The sequence below is a fragment of the Amphibalanus amphitrite genome, unplaced genomic scaffold, assembly GCF_019059575.1.
Source record: "Amphibalanus amphitrite isolate SeventyFive unplaced genomic scaffold, NRLGWU_Aamphi_draft 000772F_arrow, whole genome shotgun sequence".
In the NCBI taxonomy this organism is placed as follows: domain Eukaryota; kingdom Metazoa; phylum Arthropoda; class Thecostraca; order Balanomorpha; family Balanidae; genus Amphibalanus; species Amphibalanus amphitrite.
The window spans coordinates 313,840-339,352 of NW_024882266.1; the positions used below are offsets into that span (position 1 = coordinate 313,840).

The 25,513-nt window shown below is 61.2% G+C and overlaps 1 long non-coding RNA gene across 1 annotated transcript; it reads left to right on the forward strand.

The window, feature by feature from the left end:
- The first annotated feature begins 1,261 nt into the window (after positions 1–1,261).
- On the forward strand, positions 1,262–23,859 carry LOC122365920. Its single transcript, XR_006253814.1, has 3 exons — positions 1,262–1,406; positions 8,979–9,146; positions 23,761–23,859. It is a non-coding gene; the product is annotated as an uncharacterized LOC122365920 (long non-coding RNA).
- The last annotated feature ends 1,654 nt before the right edge of the window (positions 23,860–25,513 follow it).

Sequence of the window (25,513 nt, forward strand, 5' to 3'; positions counted from 1 at the left end):
GCAGCTCAGCTTTGGAGACAGTAAGTAGGCACAATTGAGCCGAAGTCGTAAATGAATGTCTTATTTTACGAATGCAATATTAGCAGATGCTCTTTTCAATGACTTCATACCGTACGTGGAAATATGGCATCGCTAGTCGCAGCCAATGACAATTCACAGACACAACAGTCGCGGATTTGTGGCTAAATATTCTCAGAATAACCCTAACTTCAAGGATAGGCCGGTCTTTGCCCAGTAGTGGGGATTAGGCTATATCGGCACTGGGTAGCCTCATGTCGGTAAACCCACGGTGTGCTAAAAATGCGGCCGGCACGCAATGCGCTGTTGTCACTGGCCCACCAGGACACATGTCATCCTCAATGCCCGTAAAGGTGGCCATGGCCAGGACGGCGTCACAGCCCGCCCAGCCAGGCTGAATCACAGGTGACTGTATCACACCGCTCGCTGACGTGGCGCCGCCGAACATATTTTTTTAACCCACCCACACACGGCTGATATAAGCACGCCATTATACCCTTCTGCCAATGGACCGTACCATTACTAACATGGGTGTCTCAAATCAGGAAATCAATCCGAATTCCTAGCCACTGACTCATTAAAAAACGCTGGTTTTAATTCGCTCAGAAGTTAAGTTGGATCAAGATATACGGGTGCCTTATAGACAGTTATAACCTTTAATGAAAGCTTTTGCTGACCATCAGTCGTTGTAACCCGTAGCCGTCTGCTGTGCGGTCTATTTTTCTAAGGTCAGTCGCTGACCCGACATGTTTTTAAAAACAGATATGGGAGTGCAGGGCTCGTCTCGTAACCAACACTGTTTTCCATAACCGATTTCGTTACGTTATTCAATCGTGACTTCCAAGCAGGGTCACCAGCTCGTTTTCTTCTGGCGCGTGCGCGTTTAATTCCCTGCTTTTGTTCCAGGGCTCGAACCCCAATTAGCCGAGCGACCAGCGGCGCCTGCCCCGTCCCACCTTCCCGACCCGCCTCTCCCGCGCCCGACTGTTGGTTCAAGGCCAGCTCAGGGGATCGGGTCGGCCGGGAACCGTGGGCTGAACCCTCTCCGTCCCTCCCAAACCCACCCCTTCCCCTCCCCAGCTCACCTGTGCCGCCGGCTGGACACGGACCGTCCGACCATCGCCCCGGGCTAGACGCCGCCGCGCCGCCGAAACGAGTGGTCACGTGACCGGCCCACCGACCAATCAGCGGCTACAACCGGCGGCGTACGCGGCCGGCGGCCCCCGGCGGGCGGCCGGCCGGCAGTCCGGAGACGCTGGCAGAGAGGGTGGTGCACGCGTGGTGTGTGTGGCAAGCGCAGGGACTGACACGGTTGTTGTAGCGTGGTGAGCGATTGCTGAGAGCTGAAGGATCGGTCCGGAGAAGCTGCACTTGGATTACCGTCTGAGGTGGGTTCGGGATGTTCCATTCCAGGGAAGCCAAAGCCGCCGCGTCAGCATTCGCTTGGCGGGAAGGGAGGGAGAGAGCCGCGTGGCTCGACGACCGACGTGGGTTTTAACTGGCAACCTGTTGATGAATTGGTGCGTTGGCTGCTGTGTATTTATTTTCCTTCTGTGTGCGTGAATCGTTATGTATTCTGGCCCCGCAAATATACCCATCACCCATGTGTCCCATGACTAAAAAGCTGTGAAAAGTCACTATATGACCCAGGCTTCATAGTATTCGCGGATATGTTTGCGGCGATAAGTTGGAAACAATGAAAGTTACTTTTAAATTATAAGAGCTTGAGCTTGCAGTCCTTTTATCGGAGTTTACCGGTTCATATTGCCTGCTCCCGTTTTACCGTGCAATTAGGTATGCAATGTCCTGCACTACTTTTCACAATCACCATTGTCTTTGTAATTACGCTGCCGGTGTTCCTCCAGCCTGCACCGGTCATTGAGGTCGGGTCGTTGGGTCCAGAATAGATCGTGCACCAACGCCAGGTCACAGGCCGGCTATGGGCGTTGTCAGCTCGAGTACAGCAGGTTGCACAGTGCACGCTGCACATTGCACAGTGCACAACGCCCACGGGCGCGGGCAGCGCAGACCAGGCTGGACTGCGAGATTCGTTACCTGACCCGCAGAGGTGCAGCCCACGACCTTCTCTCTTCTCTGTAACAGGCTATGCTCAGAATATGAACCCTGCGTATCGAAATACATGCATGAGTCCGATACGGTAGCATTACCATTTATCCTTGAGCTCTGTGATATGAGGCCTCTTGCACCAAAATCCTCTTGCACCAATGCATGGATTATTTTGCATCGTATACCCAGTCCAAGTCTCAAATGTAACAATTTGCATGCAAAATTTTGCAAGCACATGTAGGATTATGTATTGGGCTATTGCAAACAAATTTACCACCGTTAGATTAGCTTATTCTGAAACCAGTTTTTCGATTTTACCTAGCTAGGTAGTTTGGTGCAAGAGGCCTATGTTCGGCAAATCTCATCGCTTGTACAATGTACAGTTGCTGCAACTCAGCTTGACCTCTTTGTCCGGGGTAACATCTGCTCCAATGAACTGCAAAAGCTAGTTTGTGTTTGCGATAAGTTTTTCAACAGGCGCTGAGTAAGAGGAAGACAAGTTGATTACGTTAATTACGAGAGACTGCCTTTTCCTGTCTTGTTTGTCCAGACTGCGGCTGCTGTTCTGCTAGGTCAGACTTCCTACGGATATTTTGCTCAACTCCTCTGTAAGCAGAAATGCTCACAGATCACCGTCTCGTCTCGTCTTGTCCGGCCCGTCTCCCGTCTCGTCGCGTCCGTCTGTCGGTCCTGCCACGTCTTGGTCAATCCGTCAGCCCTCAAAAGTCTGCTGTGGGCGGACCGACGGGCCGGCGCCGGGGACCGCCCCGTCGACATGTGATCCTTCCTCGGTCCCTCCCTCTTCCCCGTGTTCCTCGCTCTCCCCCTTCCCACTCCACCCCGTTCTCAGATATCCTAACGATGGCGCCGGCCGCCCCCAGACTGACCAGCCCAATTCCGGACCGATTCCGCCGCCAGGGTGGTCGTCGTGGACGTCGTATAGGGTCCTGGACACGCGCGAGGACCGTGGGCGAGGTCGTAAATCTACATTGTAAACAGAGGCGCCGGTTATAGGGACCTTTGAAGTGGGACACGATTGTGACCCCTCACAGAAGGTCCATAAAGAGGTTTCAGAACAGACGCTCAGCGTTAGCCGTCCGGCATAATTATGTTTAGCTGATGCAGCCGTCCCTGTGTCGCTGTGCACGCCGGCTTGACGCTGCCCCAGCCACCACAGTGCACCTGTCCCATCTGTGACCGAGCGGAGAGAACCATTAGCCGACGCAGCCCGCAGACGGCCGCTCTATCTCGCGCCGCGCCGACGCCGACGGTGGCGCGCCGTCCGTCCTGTCGCCGTCCCTCCCGTCTCCACTGTTTGTGCACTGTCCTCCCTCCGCGATAGCGTCGCCTTCAGACGGGACGGACGGAGCGACCCTCGCCCCCACCCTCCCGCAGCGCGCGGCCATGGGGACAGCGCCCGGCGCCATCGCGCCATCTGCCTCCCCGCGGTCCGTCCGTCCCCGTACCGTCTTCGGGGACCCTCCGTCCCGATAGGCGCTCCCCGGGGATCGGCGGGAGGGCAGGTGCTGGCACACGGAGGGGAGGGGTGGGGGACCAGACGCGCGGGAGAGGTCCGTGTTTTGTGAAATTGGGTCGCCTGTGTTTGCTGAGCCTCCTGGGCCGAGATTGGAGTTACAGAATAACAGAAGATAGGCTCCGTTTTTCGGGTCTTTCTCAAGTATCGAATTTATGAATCGCCGTGGTTAGATAAATATACCTTTCTGTATCATTACATGTACAGAACTCTGCTGCTGAAACTATGCGGGCCCGATGGACGAAACAGGGCGTTTCCACTCGCCAATTTATTCTCTAATGGGCACAGTTCAATGGCGCGACAAATTATCACTCCGCTACCGTCACTGGTCGCTGTACTCGGACCAGTGGAGTGCATGATCGCCTCCCCGATCCGGACATTCCGCCGCTCTCGAGGCGGCGTCACTGATGGATGGGCGCCAGTGCAGCCGCAGCCGGCTTTGTCTCTCTCCTTTGGGCAGCTCCAATTTGTGCCCGTAGCGGGCGGCCGCGGACCGTATCGGCCATCTCGGCACCGCCCCGGAGGCGTTCTGCTAGCACCCAGCCGGCTCGCGCGCTGCACGATCCCGTCACGACAGCGGCGGCCACACCCCGGTACCGGCCTCGGCAGCCTCAGAGTCCTCGGACCGCGGCTGAAGGTGCGGCCGGTCTCCGGAGCTGACCGGTAGCCGGCCCGGCCGCCGGCGACCGGTACAGTTAGCCGACGGAGCAGCCCCGGTCACTGGTCAGACGCTGGCGGGCAGCGCCGTGCACTCCGCTCATGACTGTCGTGGTAACTCAGTACGCCACCGGTACCGCACGCCACCGGTACGCCATCGGTCCGCCACGGTATTCCTTCGGTAGGTACGCCCCAAGCCGAGCTAGGTGAACAGGTAGCGCATTGGGCCATCTGGATCGCCTACCGTCTCTCTGAGAATGACCCGCTTCCCATGTGGCCGGTTGTGCGGACCAGTTCATGAGATCCATAACAGATAACCGGGAAATGACGCGCCACAATACTGTGCGATGTGCACGGAATACCGTCAAAATTCTGCACTTAACTGCTCCGGTAGCCGTGGAAACCTAACGGAACTGGCGGGAGGAGCGGCGTGCACGCCTGGGGGTGAGTCGGGCGGTTGAACGGCCCCATTAGCGTCCAATTGTGCTGGCAGCGCGCCGCTGACCGCGGGCAGGGCTACTCTGTTGACAGGCGGCGCTATAGCGCTTCCCGACGTGCAATCGATGTGGCCATTGAACGGCGCCCGCGGCCGGCACTTGAGCGCCCATGGACGGCCGTCAGATCGAAACAGCGGCCGTCCTAAGTTAGCGCCGGCCGCCCCGCCGACGTCTGATGGCCGCTTATGGCCCCCGGCCGGGCGGCAGCCGCAGCGGTCCAGGGCGCCTCACGACCGGCGCCCGGCCTCCACCTGGGCTCAACCACCGCCCGCTTCCTGCCTATAACCGGCACGATCACCTCTGAATGCAGATTCACACCGGATTCGGTGCGCTCGGCGGGCGCCGGCCGCCCGATGCGGGCCTAATAACAGCTCCCGGGGCGCCACTTCTCACGGCCCGACCCGGCGGCGGTCGGCGGTCACTCACCCGCGGTGTGACCGTGACTCAGCGTAACCTCAGGTCAGGGGTCACGGCGTGACTCCGACTCCGGACGTGCCGACGGACCGACTCCGCTGTGAGTCACACACGTAGTCACACGCGCCGATTCGCCGTAACGTCGCAGCGTCGCTGAGATTGATTGGGCCTGTCGACTGGTCGGACTACGATCTGGGCACTGCTGCGTGTCTGCCGTTCCGTGGGAGAGGCTGTCGACAGGCTGGGCCGGCGCTCTCACCCCCGAGTCATCTGTCAGCTGGGGGCTGGCCGCTCCGAGCGTCAAACACTGGACTCGAGCGCTGCTGCGGTGCTGCCGTGCGCACTGATTAGCGGTGCAGGCCGGCACGACTGTGTGCGGTTTGTCTGGGGCGTGAGCCGCCGCCCGGCCACACCCACCGCGAGGGACCGGGGCGGCACGCACCCGCGGCCGGCCCGCACACTATCGAGGAAACTCGCACCGCAGCGCCCGCATGCAGCCGCTTTTTGTATCACCGATTGCTTTGGGGTTCCCATGGGTGGCCGAGCGGTCATGGCGGCAGTAACCACGCGGTGGACAACGCTGCCGGCGCTGCAGGCTAATCGGGGATTTTGTCGTACGCTATGTGCGGTTCCAGGGAAGTGCCTATACCGCAGGGCGACTAACTGATAACTGCTGTGGTCCCGAGCTCAGTCCAGCTTCCCTCCGCAACCGATCGACCGATGGCCGAAGATTGACTGCGGTTTACCGTTCAGAAATATCCACAGATAACCGATCGGCCCGTAGCAATTATCTTTCCTAATAAAGCTTCTTTGTTTTGTGGTTTGTGCTGTCACGCTGTCTGGCAAACGAGCATCGCTTATTTATGGATCGGTTGTTATCATATTTACTGAAATGTACCAAGCTTAATTAATTCTAGGAACATTCTAGCGAGTACCACAGCAGACTTGTGAATACCTTCCGTGTATCGGTTAAGTTTTAATTAGTATTGTTACGTACTACTAGTTATGTTAATGAGCAACGTAACAAGTAACGTCACTTAGCCTTGTTAATGCCGTTTTACACGAAATGATCAATATTTACATTCACCTCGGGTTGAATTATAGCTGCAACATCTACGTGACATGAACAACCAATTAGGTACCTATTTATGCATAATTTGTTGCAATACTTTGCATTCTGTTTGGAAGACTGTCTGTCTCTCAGACTGCGGGACCTCGGCATCTCTGATTGGGCTGGTCCCTCTGGCCTTCAGATAGATCCGATTTCCATGGTCGTCCGGCCCCTCGTCGGGCCACGTGGCAAACCATGCGCCGTCTGTGACCGGCCAACCCCTACCATCAAACATGCACAAAAGACCTCGCGCCCGGTCGTCGCTTTCTTGCACCCTTGGTCTTTGAGCTCCGTCTCACAAAGCGCCGCCCCTCAGAACCTCGTACTATGCCTCTCTGAGGCTCTCCTCATCTCCTGCTCCGCGGGACCCTCTCCTCTTCTCTCCTCTCCTGTCACACTCTCCCCCGCTGTGCTCCGTGGCCCTCACAGCCGGCTGCCTGGGGACCAAGAAAATGCTCTCTGGACGTGACCGTCCCATTGAGGCGGTGACGGGGCACCTTCACGGTTCCCGGTCTCCCGGGACGGGACGGTGGGGCGGATCGACGGGACAGGCTCCACCTGGCGCTGACGGACGCGGAGATATACCCTCCGGTGCACACGGCTCCTCCTGTGCCCGCAGACAGGAGTGTAAATAATCAGTGTGGGAGAGAGATGGGGTCAGTGTTCCCAGAGGATGCTGCGGGGGGCGGCTGTCGTCGTTCGCTGGGTAGCAGCTTGTCGGCAGGTAAAGCCCGTCGTTCAGCGATTCATAAGTCTCATTTTATTCAGAGATTCATACGTCCCGTTTTATTCAGCGATATCTGCGACACCAATGGCGTCTGGTGCCGGGTCGTGGATCCAAACTCCGTTCTACCACGCTGACCTCTGGGGCTGTGACTCAGGCCGGTCGCGAGCGCCGGTCCCTCATCTCCGGCCGGTGCCCTGCGGCCGGAGCGTGGCTGGTCGGGCGCCCATCGCCAGGGCGCCCCGGGCGCGGGCACTTGTTTTTCTACCTGCCCGTCCGCGCGATTAGCGGGAAGGGAGGGCAGAAAATCACCGACCATCTCCTATCGGCAGCGACCCTCCCCCTTTCGCCGCGGCTAAAAACCTGGCTCGCCAGGTGCAGGCACGGAGAAGGGACGGAGCGGACGGTCTGTTGTCGACCGTGAGGCTGTTTGCCACTGCCACGGACGGCTCTGATTATGAGATGCGCTGCCCGCTCGGCCCGGCGCCGCGGACCCGGCCGGTCGCGGGGATGTTTGTTGCCTTGGTCGCTGGGTTTCTCGTGTGCTTTGTTTTAACAAAGCTATCGCTCACGGTCACGCCGTCTTGCTAATTACTACGAAGACAATGGCGTGGCCCAAGTTTTCCAAGTGAGTAACTTTGACGCAGCGTTATGAGGATCTCGAGGGAATTTAATTAGCCTGAAACAATGTCGACAGGATGAGCTGAGGCGAGGCTTGGAGTAGTGCACCCCGACCTCGGAGACCTCGGCGCCCGGGAGCACGAGGGCTGTGTTTGAGTACGGCGGGCCGGGGCTCGGCTGGCTCCACCGGCAGGTGTATTCGGGATGGGGTTTCGCCACAACAGGAACCCCTGTTGGTGCCGATTGCGGCGCTACACGGTGCGCACTGCACCTGTCGCGGGCCAGACTGTGGCCGGTGTATTCTCACGGCCCCGCATGTGTTATTACGGGAGCTGTTGTGGTCTGATCGGACATCCTGCGGCGGTCGCAGGTGGCCGGCGGTCGGTCGGGGTCTCTAGTCTCTACCCGCTCCTCTCTTCCCGGATAGAGCGGTGACCCCGCGAGCGGGGCTTATGTCTGAGCCTAAACAGCGGAGGTCAAACCTCGCTGCGTGTACTGTCCGAGTCGCTGTCGATTGCAGCCTACTGTTATATATCTGCTAGTTATGGCCTGGCGCGGTTGAATTATCACACCACTTCGGTGGGCGGAGCCGTGCGTCATCAGGCCGTCGTTTTTGTACCCGTCTGACCCGCCGGGCGCGTGACGGGCTAACGAACGGTATGGCCTACTGCTGGCTGCACGCACACTTACTGTCTGTGTATACACGCACAGTGGGTGCACGGTGCACGCGGAGGGGCGCCCGTGCAGGCGTGATGGACGGTGTCCGGGCGAGCACGAGCGGCGCCGGGCCGGGCGCGTGCAGACGGACACCTCTGGCACCTCGCCCGACACCAGTGGCCGACACCACTGGCCGACATTCAGAGGTGATCGGGACGCGGCCCGCCGACAGATTTCGTGTACCAGAGGCTGGAGTCTAGACTTGCTGCCCCCACCGGCGCCAGAGCTGCGGAAGCCGACTGGCCGTCGCTCGAGCTGCCGCCGAGCTGCCGGCGGAAAACCGATAGGCGATGGCTGATCGGGGTTTTATCCGGAAACAGCATGCAGAGCGCGGCGCCAGGCGACAGACTGGGACTCCCCGGACAGACTGCGACTGCGGAAAGTGTCTGAAGGTGGCGCCTGCCTTCTAAACGGGTCTGACACTGACAGCATCTTGGGGATTAGGAGCGGGGTGGCTGACGAATCATTGTTTCCATGAGGAACAGAACAGGACAGGCTAGCTATGAGTCAGACATGATTATCGATGAATGCTTCATCACTAACTTATCAATCTCTCGGCTCGTGTGACCGGCCGTCTTTACCGCGGACCGTGCATGACCGTGCTTCTGTATGTTTCAGTGATGCGCTGCTAGACCGTCTCCGCACCACAGCTCGATCTCCCGTGTCTGCCCGCCCGCCGCGCCATGGCGGTCCCGTCACTGAGCTGTCTGCTGGTGCTGGCCGGTCTGTCCGCGGCCTCCGCCCTCTGGCAGGAGGACCTGACGCCCCGGCGATACGTCCCACTCGGTGAGTACCTGCAGCCTCGCGCGACTGGTGGTACAGGTGACATCCGTTCTGGCACGACACACAGGTGTCTGTGCGAGCCGCCGTGTGTGTAACTACCAGTCTGACCCGATCACCAGCTGTGCAGGCCACAGAACGACCGGTAGTCGGTCCGAATGGCGGGACTCGTCTGTGCACACTGCACACTGCACCACCTGTGAACCGGCAGTTCCTTGCACGTCGTGAAATGCCTCCACGCAGAGGAGATTTCGCCCGATTAGGAATGATGTGATATCCGGAACAAGCAGACACATTGAGGTCATCCCATTTTTACCGTGCCATCTTTTTGGCCTGCGCGATGAACTTCAGGCTTGCACAATATCGTTGCGTGCAACGTCGCCAACGGAGCTGGGCCCAGGGATGATGGCTGTCAGTGACCATTGCGCTTACCGGCAGTACTTTCTCCCCGCAGAAGTGAGCTGAAGTTGTGCTAACCGTAATTAATTCACGGTTACTCGTAAATTATCCCGTATGAGTATTTCCATTGTCTCGACACCAATCAGTGGGCCATTGGTCACGCCCAGGTATTGCGGCTGCACTGATCGGGTGCTGCAATTTTATCGGCCGGTTTTTCTGCTGGAACTGCACTCCCTCTCCCCCGCCTCGGTACCCACCGGCTGACCGGGACAATGGCACAGACTGCTTCGTAGAAATAGCCGTGTAATTGTCGGGCGGCGGCCGGGAGAACGCGCTGTGCCGTGGGAACTTGCCGCCTGTCTCCGTGCACCGGCCGGCGCCGCTCATTGGTCGGCTCGTCACTGACGTCACCGGTGATTTGTCGGCGCCCTAGTCGTCCGCTCCCTAATTTGGGGTCAGCGCTCTCCGCGGCACCCACCAGCAGGCGCCGGAGACTGGAGCAGTCGACGGCCTGTCTGTCTATCATCAGAGGCCGGCACTGATGCTACACACAGTACCTACACAGTACACAGCGAGCAGAGCGGTGACCCAACAATGACCGAGCAATGACCGGGTGTTGACCGGTGGGTGACCGGACAGTGACCAATGACCAGTCACGTGCCGCCGTTCGCAGGAGGAACGTGGCACGGTCTGGAGTGGTTGGTCGGACCGTCCGTCTGTTTTGGCTTGCGAATGTGTTTACCGAGTGGTCGGGATAGCAGTCAGCGAGGAGACGCTATCGTGGCGCGGCCATCGGACCCATCAGACCCGGAGGGGTAGGGGTTAGGGGTGGGGTGAGGACGGCCACCACGTGCCACGCGATAACTGAGGTCTCTTGCCTGGAATGTGCGCCGATATAATCTGTTCGCGCTTTATATTTTGTTATTATTGTATTGTTATATTATGTGTTAAGCATAGGAGAGCGCAGAAATATCGACGTTCTGCCGCCTCTGCATTGTAGCTCCACCGGCCTGAATTTCTTTCGGCTGCACTTTCATTCTTGGACGCCTCGACGCGGAGCGAACAGAGCATGAATCCCAAATCAGGGCGTCCATTGAGGCAAACGACATGTTCCAGATTTCCAGACGTCGGCGCCGACGATATGTATTCTGCAAGCTCGTCGAAGAAAAAATCTCATTTATATTCCGCTATTATGAGCGGGCAAACTCGACCCAACTAACTTATGGAGAATGGGACGGCCGGCGCTAGCGGCGGCAATGGATTGCCAAACGGAGGGACTGCAATCGCAGATGAGATCGGCGCTGCGGCCGGCGGGCCTCGTCGACGAAAATTCATCGCGTCTCTGGAATAGCCGACATCGACGTCTGAGCTCTCTCCGCGACCCGGTCACGGCCCCGTAGGCTGAGCTGACCGGGGGCAGTGATCGGAGGGGTCGGCCCGACCCGACCCTCCCCGTGGGAACTGGAGCTGATCTAGGGCTTTGGAGCCGAGCCAGAGCCGGGTGCCGGCGGGCGCGCATTGTCCTCCACTGCACCCCGCCGTCGGGTGTCACGCGCTCCGTGCCGTGCCAGAGGACTGCGGGCTCGCGCTGGCACCGGCTGGCGGATTAGAATGCCAGCCGCGCACCGATGGCGTCGCGATGTATTGTGCTGCCGGCGTGCGAGCGTGTTGTCGGAGGCACCCCGGCCGCGCCCGGCTGTATACACCGTTTGATAGGCGGCTCATCGCGCACCCGGCCGGACCAGACGGCATTCCGCGTGTCATTCCGCCGTCATTCAGGCGCCGACGCGCCGTGTCGCCGCGCGCCAAAACAACATATTTGTCCTCTGGCGCTGGGCGCCGGTGTGTGCTCCGTACAGTGCTGAGAACGCGTCACGCCGCCATCGCTGTCCGCTGCGTGCCCGTCCTTTGTCGTGACGGTGGAGTCCGTTGGAAGGGTCATGGGGCCGCGGGCCGATGTGCCATGTGGTGGATGACATGGAGACGGCTGCGTCTGGCTTCCACAGCCGGCTCTATGACCGGCTCTTCGCTCCATACAGGGTCAGTTCCACCCATCTCAGCAGAGCCATCGGTCTCGACCGGCCGAATTCGGCTCTCGTGCCGTGTATCTACCTGAGCGGTAGTAACCCACTCCCTTTATGCAACCCGCGGCAAGTTTCCGTCTGTGAGGAAAATCCGCTGCGCTGCCGGGCCAGCTTAATGTCCGGTGCACCGAGACGAGGGTGAACGGTCCGGCCGGCACGAGATGAGGTGACGTGGCCGGCGGACGATGGAGATCTCAGATTAGCGGTCCGGCCCGGGCCTTATCACCCTGCTGGGAGTGTCAGCCACGGGCGCTAACGGTGAACCGCGCGGAGGTGGGGAGCTGAGCCGATTTGGGAGACCCGTGTCGGTGACTCGCCGGAGATCACCGGGCCGACCCACCCTGTTCTGAGGCTCTGGGACTGGTCCGGCGTGCGGCGCGGCTCACCGCGACCGGGCCAGATCTACTCATCGGATGGGCTCACATGAACAATGCTGGCGTGCTGCCGCCGCCCGAGAGAGCTAAATTTGGCGCCACCGGCGCGGCCGTCGGGCGGAGCGGAGGCGCGGTAAGTGCCAGCCATAAACTGGCCAGAAGGTCAGACCAAACACGACCGTCGGGGCCTGTTCGTTTGCTGCTCGCTCTCTGCTAGTCCCGTGGCTCCATCGGTGAGCGCAGGCCGGACCACTGCTGTGCCGGTGATCCGGTTTTTATGCGGCCGGGAGGGGGCAGGAGCGAGGACCGATGAGTGATTCGACTGCGCCGCACGGCCCCCACTCCCCCAGTCGGTGACTGAGTGTGGCGATTTGGCGTGATGACGCTGCACGGACCCGGCCGTTGTTTCGCGCTGATGGCTCCGGTTGAATATGAAGCGCGCTGCGTGCGGCCGTGGCTGCAGGAGTGCTGGCTCACCCCTCCGCCGCGGGCCGGGCGCACGCTGACTGCTGCGGGACCCGCTCACCGACTGCATCCCCTCCCCGCGCTGCTGGCGGCCCGCCGATACCCTCTGTATGTGCACTCTCCGGTCCTTTGTCCGGTGACCCGACTGGCCAGCAGCCCGCGCGCCTCCTTTTTGCGGTGCTGTGTTTTTGTGCGTGGCCTGCGCTCGCTGCGGCCACAGGGCGCCTCTCTCCGGTGGAGGCTGGCCGTGCGTGAGCGGTCGTCACGACACGGGTCCATCCTATCGGCGCTCGGAGGCGGTGGGCGGCGCGGTCCGCCTCCCGCAGCCACCGGCGCGGCGTCCGGCGGTGGGGTCACACATGGGGTCGGCACGAGCGGTGCAGGCGGGTCACGGCCGGACGGACTGACCGGGTCTCTCGCTCGGTAGGCGGTCTGTGGGCGCTGACTGCTGCTGACTTCTGCTGCTGATGGCCGTCAGCGGTAGGTCAGCGGTGGGACGACTTCAGCTGACGTGCGGGGCAGGTCGGAGGTGGCTACTGCAGACACTGAACGACCCGGGCACGTACGACGCAGCTGTCCGCTGCCCACGCGGCCGGCCCGAGTGACCATTTCACCGGGAATGATCCGCCTCAGGGCCGTTTCAATTGGTCAGCCGAGCGACGTGGCCGGCCGCGCGTCGTCTCTGGGGAGGTTGTGTACCGATTCCCTGTATTGCGGGTCCGCTGCCGAAGCCATTGGGATTCCGACTGTCGGTCTGCGGCGTTGATCAAACATTCTCCGCTCTATTTGGCCGCTCCTCAACAAACCTACATTTTCCGGCGACCGGCCGTCTCTCTCGAACCCTGCAGCTGTGACTGGCTCGGTTGGTGTGAGCTGCAACGCTGGATTGCGCCATTTGCCGCGGATTGGGGCGTCAGTGGACCGCCGCCGTTCCAGTCCCGCTGCAGGCAGCACTGTCGGCCGGCGTTGCTTAGCGCGCTGCGCCGCGTCGCCACTAATTTGATGGCCTCGTAAAGGGTGCTGTTCGCGTCTCCCCAGAACTGTGGTCGGTGCTGACGGCTCCGGAGACAAGCCTATGTGCCGCACCGGTGACAAGTGAGGCTCGTCGGGCCCGTCGGCTGTTCCCGTCACGGTGACACATTGCGTGCGGCTGCCGCAGGATGTGAGAAGGGTGAGGGGAGAGGGTGCAACGGGCCAGCTGTATCGCCGCCTCTCCCCCGTCCACCGCTGGCCGCTCGCCAGACCGCCCGAGTGACTGATCTTCCCCTCTCCATATCTCCGCCCATTTAGCCTCCTTCCCCTCTCCCTTCCTCTCCTCCCTCTCTGCGGTCGCGGAGATGGCCGGAGATGCGGTGTGACGCTACCGCCGCTGTGGGTGGCTGTCACGGGTGTCACGTTACACGCCCCGTGACGCACCGTCTTATGGCGTGACAGACTCCCAGTGAGATCACCTGTGCTTCTGCTCCCCGCTTTCTCCTGATGTAACTTGTGGTCTCGTACTTAGAGCATACACTGAATTAAATCCACGATTTTGGTTAGTTTTATCCTGGCACGCATAAAGCTGTCGTGCGTGCAGTGCGCGGTCGGATGTTCGTGGGACGTGGCTAGACGGCCTCCTGCAGGTGACTGACCGCCACAAGCGCCGCTGAGCACGCGACTGCTGTCGGCTTAGACCACCCCCTGCACTGGCCCCGCCCGGGTCCGCTCCGGTACCGACACATTTCCATATCAATACCGCGGCCGTCTCATGGCTCAGCCGTTCAGCGGGCGTTTTTCCGGGCAGCCGGTGAGTTATCCCGGCGTGACATTGAGGGAGGTGGTTTACGATGAGCCGGGTTACTATTCACCGGTGTTTTAGTCTGCGTATGCGTCCGACAGGGGCATTCAGTCGTATGACGATAGGTCACTGCACTGCTCGCTGGGCCGTTTTTTGGGCTGCAGTGTTGACCGGGGCAGCAACCCCGATTGGGAGGTGTGTGACGTTTCGTGACGCTGTGACGGTCAGTGACACTGTGACGGGTGACGGGTCGCCACGGCTGGGTGCTGTCCTTCGTCGTTGGCCAGCTTCCTGAGATGGTATCAGGGCTGCCCTCCCCGCGCAGTGTCTTTGAACTTGAACGCTCGTTGGCGGCCAGACGCTCAGCTAAAACTCCATTGTATCGTTGTGTGGGGAGGCACCGGCGGTATTACGGTCAAATGGCGGCGTTTGCTGCACGGATCAGACCTCAAATGTTGGTCCGATCGATCTGAAACCGGCCGTACCGCCGGAAATCGGCTTTGTCGATGCTGGTGTCGCCGATGAAGCCGGCTGGCCGTCTTTCTGTCAAACTCGGCTGACGAATGGAGCGCCCTCACGCACGCGGCTCGTGACCAAGCCAGGACCAAAACCTGCCTGCAAACCGCGGACGGCGATACTATCAGGCTGCGGCTATTGCACGGGACTCGTACTGTGGCCGGTTGTGACCGGCTGCACGAGCCCGTATCCGAGCGGTCTGGTGGTGTCTCATCGCTGCTGATCGGGGTCGGACCTCCTCCGGGAGGGTCCGGACATGGGCGTCAGGCGGTCTCTGACCCCTCTCCCCCGGGACACGGCAGAGGATGGACCACTTTGCATGGTTGATTCATCAGACCTCTCCCCTCCCTTCCTTGAAATCGACTCCTTGGAGACCACCAGTGTTTAGCAGAGTGACGCCTTGCTGTCAGTTGTGGAGCGCTGCAGCTGCTCAATGTTCGGACGGTGGTCCGGTTCTTTGTGTCCGCTCTCTGTTCGCACGGAGGTCCGGCGCCACCCACCGAAGCGTGTCCCGTGAGCGTGGTCTCCGTCCGTCCCGCTCCCTCCCCGACTGACCGTGACCCTCTGTGACTCAAGACGTGACGGCTGACCGCCGCCGAAACCGAGCGGCGTCCGTCTGCGGTGAGCTCCGCTCAGCCGTAACAAAGCGGCGTGTGAGAGTCACACGCTCCGTGTCGCACCCGAGCCCCGCCGGCAGAGGTGTGGAGCCGGCACGCGCCCGCGGCTGGACCGCTGGGAAGACCTGTGACCCGCCGTGACCCGCCGTGACCCCGCCGACCGCCAATCAAGGACAGTCTCGCCGCTGCCAGGTCCGGTTAGCCGTACTCGCTGCTATAGTCCTTTCCGTGTGAGCTTTTGCACGCCCTCGCCGCCGTATAGCCCGGTCCGTGTGAGTCTGCACGCCGCGCCGGCGGAGCTGACCTCGACTGAGGGTGGAGTCGGCCGGAATCACGGCCGGCCGTTCGCGGAAAGTGGAACCGACAGCCGACAGGAAAACGGTGGGCCGCATCGTGCGCGGCGCTGCACACATGACGTCAGCGGCGCTGCTCACGCACCGCGCGCACCTGGTTAGTGATGGCTCGCGCCGCTGTCTTCCGCATGTGGACTGCGGACGCCCAGCACGATAGACAGACGGACGGATGGACGGATGGCAGCAGCGTTGTCCTATTGTCAGGTCCTCGCGGCGCGATTACGACAATGGCCGGGAGACGTGAGCGCTAGTGATGTCAATTACGGAAAATCGGAATACCGATACCAAACCAAATACCAACCAAAACCACGGGAAAATACCGAAACCAAACCAACTTGGGAAACTGAGGGAAATACCAACTTTTTACCGATTTATTAGCCTCTTATACATTAGTGAGGGCTTATGATACCAACAAAATACCAAACACATTACGATTAAAATACCAAATACCAAGTTGGTATCGGTTTGGTATCGGTATACCAAAAAGTTGGTATCTGATTGACATCTCTAGTGAGCGCACTTCGAACCACTCCTCTCTGGAGGTCAGCACTATTGTCCTCTGACGCTAATGGCGCGGGACAAGATATAACGGCACCTCTCGCGAGTGGCATGGGAGGTGGCTGCGTCAGAGACTGCACGTAGCCGCTGCACCAGACTGCACGTGCAGAACATGTGCAAGGCGCCGCTCCGCCAGCTGTGACTGGCACTTTGTGCCGACGGAGACGGGCCAGCTGGAGCCGCGGCGCCCTCCCCAGTTCGGTGGTGAGCGCCCTGCCGACAGCCGCTGACAGGCGCTGATGGGCCGTGGGCTAGAACAGTGGGCAGCCGAGTGGGGAGCGGTGGATGACTCAGTCAGTCGCGTGACCACCGCCATCGCCGCCGCCCTCCGATCTCTGACCGCCGCCCAGCAGCCACAGTCGCCCCGTCACTCTCCGCCGTGGGACGCGGCGCTCTGAGCCCGGCGCGGGGCGGACAGTCGGCGTCAGCCCATGTCGGCCCGACCACCGCCAACAGTAGCGGGCGCGGCGTGTCGCGTCGCCTGTTTTTGCCGACCGATGACGGGTTTCGGCTCGGCTGGCGTGTTGACAGGCCAATGTCGTGTCTGAGTTGGGTCGGGGCGGCCTCGGGCGGCTCCCACTGCACAAACGCCGCCGGCTGTTGGGCACGATAACAGCGTTCAGACGCACGCGGACGGGGACGGCCCGGGAACTACGCTGTCCTGGTGTCGGGACATTCTGTCCCGCTCTGCCGACTAGTGGCCATGAATGTGGCGACGCTCCAGCCCGGGCTCTGTTTGCTTTCGGCTTGTCCTCGGAGCAGCCAACACTGCTGAGGAATGGGACGAGCAAACATGTGCGGAGCATGTGGAGCCGGCTGGCGCGGCTGTCCCTCCGTCCCCCGGCCGCGGTGTAGCACATACCTCCTGCAGCTCGCCCCTCTCTCGGTCTGCCCCGCGTACCCGAGCCGCACTACATAAATCACTGGCCGTAACAGGCTGGCCGACAAAAACTCCGCTCTCCGTCTCCCCGTAACCACCCTCCTGAGCCGGGACAAATACCACGGCAACCGATTGTTTCTTGGGCTCGGTCACCCCTGGGACCGCCCGTCGAGGTCAACCGACCTATGGAAATCGGCCCACGTGGAGGAGGGTACTCAAAAGCATCCTGAGGAGGAAGACGCTCCTTTAGGAACACTGGAGGGGGTGGCTGAATCGGTCCGACGTCTGCTTATCGGTACGATCCGCCGCTGGGATTGGCGTGTCTCCTGCCGCGGAACATGGGGTGGTGATGGAGGGGCGTCTCGGTCGACCGGGCAGCTGTCGGGCGGCTGCAGCTGCCGGAGCGCGGACGGAGGGCGCAGGGGCGGCCACGTGCCCGCTGTCACCGGCCTCCTCCGCCGCAGATGAGTAACGACCGAGCCACGTGCACCCGGAGAGCCGCCATGCGCGTCGAATCGCCGCGGGGCTTCCGTCGCTCCCGCCACCGCCGCTGCCGACGACCAACCGTCGCCGGATGCGGGACAGTCTGTTTTTCCAAGCCGACCCCCGAGAGGAGCTATTTTTCGGGTGGACAAAATTAGCGTCATAAATCGGGGGTCGGGGCGTCAGCGGGCTTGTTCCGGAGGCCTGTTTTGACGTCGGCCGGGGCGCCGCCAGCGGCCAATTGTGGCGTGAGTCCCAAACATGCATCGATCGGATCTATCGGCGTCATCTCGCCCGGCCGACCGCCGGCCGCGGCGTCATCCATCTCTGTCAACGACTCCAATAAACACGCCGGAAAGGTCAATAAGTTTGACGGCCTCTTTCAGAGCCTGTTCCCAGCATTTGTCCGGTATTCGGCCCGAGTTGATGGAGCGGCTGTGCCATTATCGGCGAACAGAACAGACTGTGGCTCTCTCCGGTGTTTGTTGTTTGTGTTCCGAGAGCCGGCCGCTCCGGGTACAGTTGGTCGGTAATGTAATGACTTACAGCCGTATGCGCTGTCCGTGTGGGAACTCGGCGCCGCGTCTCGTGAGACACCGCCATCTGTCTCCGGTGGGAACGAGCCGGCGGAAATGTCCGAGGGTCGCCGCAATCTGCACTGGACACGGACCGGACCGGACTGGGCGGGAAGCGGGGCGGGAGACGGGAGTGCTACCTCGTGACGACCCCGCACCGGTCTGTGACCTAACCTTTCGGCACTGCTGCGATGAGATTGTCAACCACTGTGACCTGACGGGCCGTCCGGACGATAGACGCCCTCGGTCGCGCGTCGCGAGGCGTCGGCGGTGCACCGCGCCGTCCGATACGATCGGACGACATCCATTGTCGGTGCTCGGTGCCCGGACGGGCCTCTGTCTCAGGGCGGCCACCCGAGCCGACGGCGTCACTCGGCCCGAACAAGACGTGTCAGCTCCGCCGCACCGTCAGACAGCCGGCCGGTGCAGCTGCGGCCCTGCACGTCTGACCCGACCGCAGCGATCTCCGCGCCGCCGCTGATCGCGTGTCGAACCGGTGCGGCAGCCCCCTCGGGCGGCGCTGCCGGCTCGGTCTGTAATGGCGGCCCATCAGATTCGCCGTGTTTCTCAGCTGGGCGCGACCACCGCAGTGACACAGCCGCCAGCGAGCCTACGGGACACGGCCCGACATCGCCGTGACACAAATTACCCCGGCCGTTCGACTCACTCGGTCATCACTCCTACCCGAGGGCGGGACGCGTCGACGGCGACCCGGTCCGAGTTTTGAAATTCAAATTCGTTGGGGACGCGCTATCTGCGAGATGGATTCAAAGCTACATAGTTACACGCATTGGCCATGCGTACCTTGTTTGTTTTGACAGTGCGTGCCATTTGAGCCCGTCGATTCATCACGAGGCGCCGGTCTCCGCCCGAGGGACGCTCGGCTGATGTGAAGCACAGGTGAAGCTGCACGTGTGTGCGGCTGCTCCGTGGTGTCTCCTGTCGTCCCTCCAGCCGCGGCTCCCGCCTGCCGATGTCGCGGGGAGCGCGCCGCTCCGACGCCGGTTCCTGTTTACCGGCTCGCGGTGCCTCATTCCGCGCACGTCTTGCGGCCACCGGCGTGTCAGTGGGAAACATGAGCCGAGCGGGCGCGCAGCGCGGCGTCAGACGTACCACCGCGCCGGCGGCGGCCGTCTGGGCACACAGATGGGGAGAGGGCGCCGCGCGGACCTCAGCCTGCCGACATCACCGCGCTCCTCGCCGTGCCGGCCGTAATTGATTCTGTGCTGCATTCCTGTGCAGTGACCGGCAGCGGCAGCCTGCGGAGCTCCGACCAGCGCCATGGAGACTGATGGGACACTCGCCAGGTCAGCATCCCCGGACCCCAGCGCCCGCCGCCGGCGTCCAAATCAGACAGTCCTACTCTCTACCGGCGTCAGCGCCGGGCCCCGAACCGTCCCTCCGAGATAACACGGCCGACCCACCCTGATAGCACGCCGTGTTCGAGATAACTCGCAGGCCGTGTCCCGGCTCTAAGTACCGTGTCCCGATTCTAAGTGCCATGTCCCGCGGCGCCCGGATGGCGGCTGATGACGTGAGATGACGCGAGATGACGCACGCTAATTTCCTCATCTCACGACCTAGTGTGAACCGGCGAGACGATGACCGTTTTCCCCTGCTCACGTCTTGCACCGTCTCTCATGTGGTGCTGCCTCCATGGAGATCTTGTCAGGTGACTGACATCATCTCTGACTACTGCGGTGACCGGCAGTGACCTCATGAGACCTCCGTGGACGTCCAGTGGCAGTGACCCCTGCCGACCACCAATAACCTCTGTCTGTCTGTCGTCCGTCAGTGATGACCGGTGACCACCCGGGACTGACCGGTCTCGCGGTATCGTCGTGCCTTACCTGGCCGGGCGGACCGGTCCGCGGCGGTGGGCTGACCGGGATGACCTGGATCGGTCCGGATCGGTCGCCTGTCCGCACATATGCCGCACCGGTATCGGAGGTGACATCGCTGTCCGGCGTCCGCCCACGCGTCATGGCTGTATGTTTTGTATAAGGTCATCTCTCATGCACACACAGCCCCGCCGGGTGCCTATCCCGGCTCCCCGTCACCTATTCCGGCGTATTCCGGCGGATATTGGGCGCTCGGTGTGGTCTCTCCGGAGGTGTTGGCAGTGCGGCGCCACTTCCTCTGTGGAACGCCCGTGTGCGCCGACCTTATCGTGACCGGCAGAGGTGTGTCTTGGTGGTGGTTTGGTTGACTGGTCGTTCACGGAACGCCCTGGGTCGAGTTTACCTCTGCTGTGTACCCGTGACTCGTGAGCTAACGCCCGTTTTGACCTTCGCTGCAGCTGAAAGAAAGAGAGAAAAAAAAAGAGAGAGGAGAGAGGAGAGAGAGAGAGAGAGAGAGAGAGAGAGAGAGAGAGGGAGGGAGAGGGGGAGAGGTGGGTCTGTGGGGTTTTGAAAAAGAGAGAGGGGAGGATGGCTGTTGTCCGCGCGCGGGGGCACGGGGCGTGACCGATATCCGGCCACCAAACGGGGCCACTCAACCGCCCCCTCCCACGACGCGACCGGGGACGAGAGTGCAAACAGACGACAAAAAGCCACTTCAGTTCGTTCGGCGCGCTGAGGTGAGGGCCGGCTGGCCGGATGTCACCGGACAGCCATTGGACCGAGGGGCGGCGGCTGCCGGTTCTGCTGTGATGGGTTGAAAGATTCAGCTACCGAGTCGGACATAGTAAAAACTGAAAAGAGGAAAAAGTTTCATTTGAACATGGCATGACAAGTCATTTTTATTCTTGTCAGTTAGATAGAACCAGGTGTGGAGTTTGACATTTATAACATTTCATTTTAGTCCCGTCATATTTCCGTTGTTCCTGTCTGCCGCAACTGCCACGGGAGTAATTATTCGTCGGTTTATCGGGCCATTATCATCCGCGGCCCAGCTGTGTCACCGGCCCGACACACCACTTTCCGGGCTCTGCCACACGGCTGACGGGCTGCTGGTCGCCCGTCCGCAGCACCGCGCTATTGTTCTCTGCGGCGGCAGGCCGAATGACGCCCTGTTGACGCCGCTGCAACACGGCATTGTGGCGGCGCTGGTGGCGCGTGCCGGGTGATTCGCCGGGTCAGGTGGCCCGCGGTCTGCAGCCGACCAATTGAACATCCCCCCCCCCGTCCCGCGGGGCTGCAGCTGCCCAGCTGGGTGGAACGAGGGGCCGGTGTCAGGGATGACGGATCGACAAAGTCGAATTGATCGGGGACTGTGCCAAACGGAAACGCGTGTCCGGGAATAAATGGGTCGGAACTGGGGGACCGAACTGGGACGGTGGTGCAACTCTCCGTTCGTGATCACCGGATCCAGCAGTTCCTGTTGTAGGTCATGGCGCGCGCAGGGGCTCCCCGGTCAGTCAGCTCTCACTGTCTCACACTCTCCCCCTCTGAGGTCACCTGATGCATATCTGCGACGGTGACCGACGGGCCGGGTCGACCAGAGCGGTGACCAACGCTGACCATCACTGACCGGCGGGGCTGTCCGCCGTACGGAGAGCGGAGAGTCCCGCGCCGAGCAGTGCTCAGCGGCCGCTCGCAAACCGGTTACAGTCTGTTCAGCGAACCCGGCCTCGGCTGAGGGCTCAGCGCGACCAGACAGACCGAATGCACCTGGCGAAAGGTGGTCGTACCCAGAACTGCGGCCTCCCAGCGCGGATTTGCATGCGCCGGCCGCGGTGACGTCAGACGAGGGCTGCACGCGCGCCGAGAGAACACAAAGGCGCGGCGGAGCGGGACTGGGGGCTGCGGGCGCGGCTGACGGACGGATTTGTTCGAGCAGTGCCTGCGTCAATGAGAGGTGCGGCCCGAGCGGACGAGCCTAATTGAGACGGTTTGCGCTGAGATGGAGCGTGGGTCGCGGTATGCGTGCCGGCATCTCACAGCTTCAGAGCTGACCGATAACAATAGCACCAATCTGAACGACGCCTACCAGCGACGGCAGGTGTTCCGGCTATCGGCCGAGAATCACTCCATGTCGTGCTGTTACTATTAACGCCATCGTATGCGATTACACGCGCACCGCTCGCTGGTAAGTATGCCATCAGCCGCGCGGGGACCTCGCCGGGAAACTAATCACCGTCGCCGCGTGCGCGCCGGAATCGCCGCAGCGCCAATTTACGCTGTCGGTTGCTATCGGTCAGTCGCTCGACGGGGGAGGCGAACGCGGCGGGATGGTGTAACGGGCCGGACCGGCGCCTCCGTTCGCCCCGGGGAGGACCGGTGGCGGCCGGTCGTTCCGATGGTTATACGACTGGGGCAGCTCGCCGACCGTAGGAGCCCGCTGGACTGGGAGCGGCTCTGTACGATCAAGCACCCGGGCGGGGTATAGGAGCTGGTGCAGGTTTGGACTGCGCTGCTCCGAACAGCTGCCCTGCCGCGTGGAGAGGGTGTGAATGATGGAGGTGATCTGCCACGGATTCACACACCTGGCCTTGCAGCCGCCGCCGGCGGGGCTGAGACCCTCGGTATTATACGGCGCAGACGCCGTCACGGCACCTGAACACACCGGCGAAGGAAGTGCGCATCGTGTACGGTTTCCGGAAACACGGTGTTCGCTTATGAGGGCCGGGTGTCGTCGATTCAATCCGCCGTGTTGTCGGCTGTAACAGTGTGTCCGCTTCCCGATTGGGCCTTTTTGCTGGCGTGTTTGCGTCACCGTCGCCGCCAGGCGCTGTTTTGCTGCTGCCGTTTCCAAGGTTAAACGCCACTTTCAACTGGCTGGTCGGTTCGGCTCAAAGGCGCATTTGCAGCGCCCATCTTCCCACTCGGCTGGACGTGCTGGCCCGTCCGCCTTCTGTGCGCGCCGCAGTTTCCGGTGAATGCTAATTGAACGGGGCACCTCGGGCCGGCAGCTGGCCGCTGCACGAGCCGTCGAGGCGTGCAGCGCGCGGCGAGAGAGGACTGAAATATCCCGCAGTGTGAGCGTTCCCAGGGGCCGGCCCCGTCCGCTGCAGCGGGCGCGAGCTGCCGTGTCTGTCGGGACAGCGGTTGTGTGGTGATGACTGAAACCGTGCGGTTGTCACCGGACGGTGGCAGCTCCCACCTGCCACTCGTGTAGCCCTCCTGCGCCGATTTCCTGCCTCGGACGCGTGCGATTGCTTGACGGGTGACTTCCCGTCTCCGCTCAGCTCTGTAGCGATTAGTGTCCTGGCCGCGTGGCGTGCGCCCGGTTTTCCCGCGCGCTCGTCGCTGATTCGCCGTGAATGACACAAGTGTACTCGGTCATCGCCCCTCGTGTACGCGAATAGCCCAAAAGCCCCTGCTCAGGCGCAAAAAAAGTCAACGCCAGACTCATATAACGTGGAACGGGTCCCGTCCGCATGTCGGCAAAGCCGTGCGGCTGCATGCATGACGGATCGGCGGCTTATAAGCTCGAGTTGGCAAACAAGATCTGTCTGATATGATTGCTCAGCAGCCCTGTGTGGCGGCGGCTGTGGCGGAACGGCGCTCCGTTTTCGGTCACCCTCGGTGTGTTGTCAGGCGACCGGCCGGCTGTTGCGGTGATTTGTCTGATCTGACGGGTTGATCCTCCTTTGCAGATGAGCGGAGCATGCTGAGGTTCGCCGGTAACGTCTCGCATAAGGACCACTTCCGACTGCTGGAGAACGACGGCAGCTCGCTGCTCATCGGCGCCAGGTGAGTCGGCGCTCTGTGCTCTGTGTTCTGCGCTCTGTGTTCTGTGCTCTGTGTTCTGTGCTCTGTGTTCTGTGCTCTGTGTTCAGTGCTTGGTGATCAGTGCTCGGTGCTCTGTGCTCTTTGCTCTTTGCTCACTGCTCAGCGCTCGGCGTTCAACATTCAGTGCTCATTGCTCAGTAATCGGGCTGAGCGCTCTTTGTTCTGTGCTCAGCGCTCAGCGTTCGATGTTCCATGCTGAGTGTGCGGTGCTCTGTTCAGTGTTTGGTGTTCAATGCTCGGCACTCGGTGCTCGGTACCGTGGTTTATAAGAAAGAGCTCACACACGCCGGCGGCAGCCGCGCGCCGAATGGTTCTGGTGCTCCGTTCACGGGCCCAGAGACTGGCCATGGCGGCTCGTCGATCCATCGGCTGCCAGTGGCCGTGTGGTGGTCAGTCCGGGAGCCGGGAAGGCCCACGGCCGGCGGCGGGACGGGTGCATGGTCAGGACATTACCACCGGTGGCTCTGTCTACCTGGACATGGTGTCTGATGGATCGTCCGCTGGAACACTGCGCGGGGATCAGCTCTTGTGAGACGGCGCACCTCTTCTCGGAGCACCTGTCCTGTCTGCATAAGCGCAGCTCTGATCATATTTCCTATCATCCGTACTGGAATGGCACTGGAATATAGCGCAGTAAGCTGCTGAAACAGGACATCGTGGGTAATAGCGCAGTCAACTATACTAACTGTCCTGCCGAACTTTACACGGGACTATTTCGACGGTGCTGGCCGATGGTGTCTGAACCTTTCCCATATCGGATGCTATTATTCAGCGCGGATCGTACTGAATGCCGTGATCTCACTCGACTCTGATCGTGAGGCGTGCCGATCCTGTCAGATTGGAACGGTGCCGTCATCGTGTATGGTATTTCATAACGCTGATCCCAATGCACAACCGAACTTTCGCCTGTGAAATGGGTGCAGATTACCTGAGATTGCTCCGATAATTTCTGCAGCCGGCGCGGACACTCGGCCGTTCCCGACTAAATATCTGTCTGATTTCTCCTGGGCGGGGTGTGTCATTGTCGCTCGCCCGACTAACTATTCAGAGAAGCGATCTATTTTCAGACAGATAGCGGTTGACCCGCCGATCGGGCGGGCCGGCCGGCGATATTTCACGTTGGGCCTCATTCCCAAACGGTTCTCGGCAGCCGGCGAGGTAACGGCTGACCGTTTAGAGCTGCCCGACTCCCACACCGCTCGGCCGGAGCTGGGGGCGGCCCCAGCGACCGCAGCCGCCCCTGGCCGCGATCGGCCGTGTCGGCACCGATGGGCGTCGATAACGACGCGATTTGTCGGCGCGTCGGGCGATAATGGAGGAACGTCCGGCGGCCGGCGTATGCTGATGCCCGCGGAACGGCCGACGGTTATCGCCCACCGCCGATATAGACGTGGGTATCTGCGGCCTCATACTGGACGCTAGACAATGAATGGAGCGTCAGGCCACGGTAGAGCCGCCCAAACAGTCACCAACACAGCGGTCACGGACACGGAGCTCGGCTCCGGGTTCGACCCGCCCCGGCCGAACCTCAGAAGGTCGCGACCCCGCCCTGTCTGGACCCAGAAGGTCGTGAGCATGGTTTGGAACGAGACGCTTCGGCCACAATGCGACTGCATT